The sequence below is a fragment of the Rhopalosiphum padi genome, unplaced genomic scaffold, assembly GCF_020882245.1.
Source record: "Rhopalosiphum padi isolate XX-2018 unplaced genomic scaffold, ASM2088224v1 scaffold31, whole genome shotgun sequence".
Classification (NCBI taxonomy): Eukaryota; Metazoa; Arthropoda; class Insecta; order Hemiptera; family Aphididae; genus Rhopalosiphum; species Rhopalosiphum padi.
Window position 1 is genome coordinate 1 of NW_026870020.1, and position 7604 is coordinate 7604.

The 7604-nt window shown below is 15.9% G+C and overlaps 2 pseudogenes across 2 annotated transcripts; one reads left to right on the top strand and one right to left on the bottom strand.

Moving 5' to 3' along the window:
* Positions 1–1901: 1901 nt before the first annotated feature.
* On the top strand, positions 1902–6256 carry LOC132931565 (NADH-ubiquinone oxidoreductase chain 1-like; annotated as a pseudogene). The gene has a single exon (XR_009662741.1). The product of XR_009662741.1 is annotated as an NADH-ubiquinone oxidoreductase chain 1-like (transcript).
* LOC132931564 (cytochrome b-like) lies at positions 2907–4021 on the bottom strand (annotated as a pseudogene). The gene has a single exon (XR_009662740.1). The product of XR_009662740.1 is annotated as a cytochrome b-like (transcript).
* Positions 6257–7604: the final 1348 nt, after the last annotated feature.

Below are 7604 nucleotides of genomic sequence, written 5' to 3' on the forward strand. Positions count from 1 at the left end.
AAAAAGTAAAATTTAATTAAATATTATTATTATAATTATTTTATTCTATTAAATTTTATTTAAAACTAGGATTAGATACCCTATTATAAAAATTTAAATTAATTTACTAAAAAATTAATAGTTATGTTCTTTAAATTTAAAAAATTTGGCGGTATTTTAGTCTTATTAGAGGAACCTGTTTATTAATTGATAATCCACGATTAATTTTACTTATTTAATTAATTCATATATCGCTGTCATGAATATATTAAAAAATTTATTTTCTTTATTTATTATTATAATTTATGTTAAGTCAAGATGTGGTTTATAAATAAGAATATAATGGGTTACATTAAATTTTATTTTTGGATTTTAAATGAAAATTAAAATGAAATTGGATTTAATAGTAAATTTATTTATTTTGTTAATATGAAGAAAGATCTAAAATATGTACATATTGCCCGTCATTCTTATTAAAAATAAGACAAGTCGTAACAAAGTAAATGTACTGGAAAGTGTATTTAGAAAGATTAAATAAATATCTAAATTTAAGTATATCATTTACAATGTAAGATGTTGTTAAACTTTATTTAAATTTATTTTATTAATATAATAATTTTTATTTGATTTTTTATAAAAATAATTTATTTATTTAAGGTTTTAGTATTTATTAAAAATTAATTTATAGATTTATAGTTTAATAGTATTGTGAAAGAAATAATTAAATTTATAAAAGAATTAATTTAGTACCTTTTGTATCAGGGTTGATTAAAATTTTTAATTTTTTTTTAAATTCTCAAAATTTATAGAGTTAATTTTATTATTAATTTATTGTGTTATAAATATTTATAAAATAATATTAGTTTTGAAATTTAATTCGTTATATTATATTTAGTTATTTAAGATTTAAATTTAATTTAAAATTTTAAAAGTTATTTTGATTTTGTTGATTAATATTTTAAATTTAAATTATTTTAGGGATAAGCTTGAAATTTTTATATAATAATTTATTTATTTTAATAATTTATAGGAATAGAAATTTTTATTTAAGTTTGTAAAAATTTATTATTTATTTATTTTTAATTTATTATAAATTATTTATTATTAATATTAAATTTTATTAATGAATATTTAATTAATAGTAATAATGATTAAATTAGTATAATTTACATTTATAAATTATGAATTCGGCAAAAATTATTTTCATCTGTTTAACAAAAACATTGTATTAAGTTTAATTTAATATAGGATCTGCTCAATGATTTATTAAATAGCTGCAGTATTTTGACTGTGCAAAGGTAGCATAATAATTAGTCTTTTAATTGAGGACTTGTATGAAAGATTTGATGAGAAATAAACTTTATTATTTATATAATTAAAATTTTATTTTTAAGTAAAAAAGCTTAAATTATTTAAAGGGACGATAAGACCCTATAAAACTTTATAAATTTTAATTTTAATTTTTTTGGTTTTATAAATATTTTATTTTTATAATTTATTTTATTGGGGTGATAAAAAAAATTAATAAACTTTTTTTAAAATTTAACATTATTTAATGAATTTTTGAATTAAAATTTTTAATTAAAGGAAAAAGTTACTTTAGGGATAACAGCGTAATTAATTTTTTAAGTCCAAATTTAAAAATTAGTTTGCGACCTCGATGTTGAATTAAGATTAATCTTAGGTGCAAAATTTTAAGTATTAGGTCTGTTCGACCTTTAAATTCTTACATGATTTGAGTTCAAACCGGTGTAAGCCAGGTTGGTTTCTATCTTTTAAAAATTAATTTGTTTTAGTACGAAAGGATTAAATAATTAAATTAAATTTTTATTAAATGAATAAAAATAATTTAACTATTTTGGCAGATAATTGTGTTAAATTTAGAATTTAATTATATAATTTTTATTATAGATAGTAATTTTTATATTTGTTATAATTATTAATTTTTTGATTTTATTTTTAATAGTTTTTATAAGAGTTGCTTTTTTTACTTTATTAGAGCGTAAAGTTTTAGGTTATATTCAATTACGTAAAGGTCCGAATAAGTTTTTGATTAAAGGTATTTTTCAACCTATAGGTGATGGGTTAAAATTATTTTTTAAAGAAGTTAATTATCCGAGTAATATAAATTTTTTTATTTTTATAATTTCTCCTTTATTGGGTTTATTAATTTCAATTTTTTTTTGATTTATTTATCCTTATATTGGTATGAACTATATTATAGGATTTGGTTTAATTTATATATTTTGTTGTTCAAGTTTAATAGTTTATATTTTTTTAATAATTAGATGATCTTCGAATTCTAATTATTCAGTTTTAGGTATAATTCGGTTTATTTCTCAAATGATTTCATATGAAGTTAGAATAATAATTATTATTATAAATTTAATATTTTTAATTAATAGTTTTAATTTAAATGATTTTTATATCTATCAAATTAATTTAAAATTTTTTTTTTTTCTTTTTTTTTTGTTTATTTTATTATTAATTAGATTTTTAGCTGAAATAAATCGTTCTCCTTTTGATTTTTCTGAGGGTGAATCAGAATTAGTTTCTGGATTTAATATTGAATTTAGAAGTTTATCTTTTATTTTTATTTTTATATCTGAATATATAAGAATTATATTTATAGGGATACTATTATGTGAAATGTTTTTTGGTTTGATAATAAATAAATTTTATTTAAATATTTTTATTTTGATTTTTATATTTATAGTTATTTGATTACGTGGGTTTTTACCACGATTTCGTTATGATAAATTAATATATTTAGTTTGGAAATTAATTTTACCTTTGTCTTTATTTTTATTTGTCTTTAATTTTTCTATTAAATTATTTAACTTATATCATTAATTTAAGTATTAAGTTAATAGAATTAAATTCTATTTTTTATTTTCAAAATAAATATTTTAAATAAATTAATTAACTAAATTAATAATTTATCTCATAACTTTATGATATAAAAGTTAATGAAAAAGTAAGAAAAATAAATTGTTGTAAAAATTTGCCCTGTTGTAATAAATGGGTATTCAACTGGTTGTATCCCAATTCAGGTTAAAATAAAAAATGTTATAATAAATATTCAGAATAAAAATTTATTTAATGGGTAAAATTTATTTCTTAAAAAATTTTTATTGTTTAATATAGGTAAGATTAATAAAATTAAAATTGAAAGTATTAAAGCAATAACCCCTCCTAATTTATTAGGGATTGCTCGTAAAATTGAATAAGAAAATAAAAAATATCATTCTGGTTGAATGTGATTTGGTGTAATTATTGAATTTGCTATAATAAAATTATTGTGATCATTTAGTAGGTATGGAAAAATTAAAGCTAAAATAAAAAATATTCATATAAATATGATTAATCCAATTAAATCTTTAATTAGAAAATATGGAGAAAAAGTAATTTTATCAAAATTTCTATTAATTCCTAGTGGATTATTAGAACCTGTTAAATGAAGAAAGAATAAGTGAATAAAAGTAAATAAAATAATAATAAATGGTAAAATAAAATGGATTGAGAAAAATCGTGTTAATGTAGCATTATTAATTGAGAATCCCCCTCAAATTCAAATAACAATTGAATTTCCTAAATAAGGAATTGCTGATAATAAATTTGTGATTACTGTTGCCCCCCAAAATGATATTTGTCCTCATGGTAATACATAACCTACAAATGCTGTTATTATTGTTAATAATAATAAAATTACTCCAATAATTCATGTTATTTTAAAGTTGAAAGAATTTATATAGATACCTCGTCTAATATGAATATAAATTATAATAAAAAATATAGAAGCCCCATTTGCATGGAAAGATCGGATTAATCATCCAAAGTTAATATTTCGATTTATATTAATAATTCTTTGAAAAGCTAAATTAATATCTGTTTTATAATGGAAGGCTAAAAATAATCCTGTTAAAATTTGATTAATTAAACAAATTATTAATAAAGATCCAAAATTTCATATAAAACTAATTCTAGCTGGTGTAGGTAAATTTAATATTGGGGATAAAGTTTTTAGTATATTTTTTTTCATTAATTATTTTTTTGTCGAATTGGTCCTTTATTAATTTTTAGTATTCAAATAATTAAAATTAATATAAAAAAAAGGATTAAGATAATTAAATAAATTATTAAATTATTTGGTATTATGAATATATTTAATAAATTAAAATTATCTTCAAATATAAATTTATTTTCATAATTGAAATTTTCAAGATTGAGATTTAATTTTAAATAAAAGATTAACATTAAAATTAATGTTAATTTATAAATTATAATTTTATAATTTTTATTAATATTTAATTCATTAAAAGCAATTCTTGAAATATATAAAAAAATAATTATTAATCCTCCAATGTATAAGATAAATACTATAAATGAAATTCATGCTGTTTTAGTAATTATATTAATTATTAATGTTAAAGTTATAGTTTGAATTAAAATGATTAAGTTTGATCTAATTGGTGATTTTATTATAGTTAATAAAATTGCTATGGTTAAATTAGTTAATAAAATAAATTTTAAAATTCAGTATATATTTTAATTAAAATATTAATTTTGGAGATTAATGATAATATGTATATATTTATACTGATTTATTTTAAATAATTTTATAATTTTGATTTACAATATCAATGTTTTTTTTAAACTATTAAAATGATAAATTTATTTATTTTAGTATTAATATTTATATTATTTTCTGGAGTTTTATTTTATATTTTTAATTTTAATCATTTATTAATAATACTTTTAGGATTAGAATATTTATTATTAATTTTATCTTTATTATTTTTATTAAATTTAATAATATTTATTAAACAATATGTTTTATTATTAATTTTTTTTATTTTTTGTATTAGTGAAAGAGTTTTAGGTTTAACAATTTTGATTTTAATAGTTCGTATATATGGTAATGATTACTTAAAGTCATTAATAATTTTACAATGTTAATAATTTTAATATTAATTTTATTTAGTATGATTTTTTTTAGTCTTAATTTTAAAAGATGATGATTAGCCCAGAATTTTTTTTTTTTTTTTTTTTTTTTTATATATTTCAAGATACCTATGTTTAATTATTTTTTAAATGTTAGTTATTTATTTGGTATAGATATATTTTCTTATTTGATATTTATATTAGGTGTTTGAATTATTAGATTAGTTTATATTTCTAGATTTAGTCTTAAGAATAATTATTTAAAGTATTTTAATTTTTTAATATTTATTTTTATTATTATTTTTTATTTTTGTTTTTTTAGAAATAATTTTATTTTATTTTATATTTTTTATGAAATTAATTTAATTCCTGTTATTATTTTAATTTATGGTTGAGGTTATCAATATGAGCGTTTTAAGGCTGGTTTTTATTTATTTATTTATATAATTTTTTTTTCTTTACCTTTTTTTTCTTGTTTATTGAGTTTAAATAATTTTAATTTTATATTTATATATTATTATGATTACTTATATAATTTAAATTTTTATTATTATTTATTTTTAATAATAATTTTTTTAGTTAAGATACCTTTATTTATATTTCATATTTGACTTCCAAAGGCTCATGTTGAGGCTCCTATTAGTGGTTCAATAATTTTAGCTGGGATTATATTAAAATTAGGTGGTTTTGGTATTTATCATGTTTTAATATTAGTTTTTAAAGTTAACTTAAAATTTAATTATTTATTTATTTCTTTATGTTTATTAGGTATATTGGTTTTAAGATTAGTTTGTTTTTTTCAGAGAGACTTAAAAATTTTGATTGCTTATTCTTCTGTTGTTCATATAGCTTTAGTAATTATTGGGTTTTTAACTTTAAATAATTGTGGTTATTTTGGTTCATTAATTTTAATATTTGGCCATGGTTTATGTTCTTCTGGTTTATTTTGTTTAAGAAATATTTGTTATTTACGTTTTAAAAGTCGAAGTTTATTTTTAAATAAGGGTTTAATTAATATTTATCCTGTTTTATCATTTTGGTGATTTTTATTATGTTCTTCAAATATATCTTTTCCCCCATCTTTAAATTTATTTGGTGAATTATTTTTATTAATTAGTTTAATAATTTGATTAGATTATTTTTATATATTATATTTTTTAATTATAATTTTAATATTTTTATATAGTTTATATTTATATTTATATACTCAATATGGTAAATTATTTTTTAATATAAATTATTTAGTTTATATTAATTTAAGAGAATATATATTATTATTTATGCATTGAGTTCCATTAAATTTAATTTTTTTAATTATAGAATTATTTTGTTATTTAAATAGTTTATTTAAAATATTAATTTGTGGAATTAAAGATTATATTTTTATATTTAAATAATTAAATTTAATTTTTTTTTTTTTTTTTTTTTTTTTTATTTTATTTTATTTGTAGTTTTTTTTATTATAGGTTTATTAATGATTTATTTTGATAAATTTTATTTTATTGAATATATATTTTTTTTTTTTAATTCTTGTATAGTTTTATATGTTATTTTAATAGATTGAATATCTTTAATATTTATTTCTTTTGTTTTTTTAATTTCTTCTATAATTTTATTATATAGTATAGAATATATAAATTATGATTTTAATAAGAGTCGATTTTTAATATTAATAAATTTTTTTATTATATTTATATTTTTTTTGGTTATTAGTCCTAATTTGATTAGAATTTTATTAGGTTGGGATGGTTTAGGGATGGTTTCTTTTTGTTTAGTTGTTTTTTATCAAAATAAAAAATCTTATAGTTCAGGTTTAGTAACAGTTATTTTAAATCGTTTAGGTGATTTATTTATTATTATATCTATAATTTGAATATTAAATTTTGGTTCTTGAAATTTTATTTTAATTGATTATTATGTTAATTTAAATTATTTATTTTTTATTATATTGATAATTATAATAGCTTCTTTAACTAAGAGAGCTCAGATTCCTTTTTCTTCTTGACTTCCTTTAGCTATAGCAGCCCCTACTCCTGTTTCTTCATTAGTTCATTCTTCTACTTTAGTTACTGCTGGTATTTACTTAATAATTCGTTTTAATGAAATTTTTTTAAATTTTTCTTTTTTAAATTATTTAATAGTAATTTCTTGTTTGACAATATTAATAGCTGGTTTGAATGCAATTTTTGAATTTGATTTAAAGAAAATTATTGCTTTTTCTACTTTAAGACAAATAAGATTTATATTTATAATTTTATGTTTAGGTAAAATTGATATATGTTTTTTTTATTTATTAATACATGCTTTATTTAAATCTATAATATTTTTAAGAGCTGGGATTTTAATTTTAAATATAAATAATAATCAAGATATTCGTAAAATGGGTGGTTTAATTGATTATTTACCTTTTTGTGGTTTAATTTTTATATTTACTTTAATGTCTTTATGTGGTTTTCCTTTTTTTTGTAGTTTTTATTCAAAGGATTTAATTTTTGAATATTTTTTAATAATAAATTTAAATTTTTTTTTTTTTTTTTTTTTTTTATTTTCTTTTTTTTTAACTTTTTTTTATTCTATTCGTGTAATTTATTATTTAATAATAATAAATTTTTCTATATATAATTATATAATAATTGTTAAATTTGAAAGAAAAATTTTGATTATTAGAATAATATTTATTA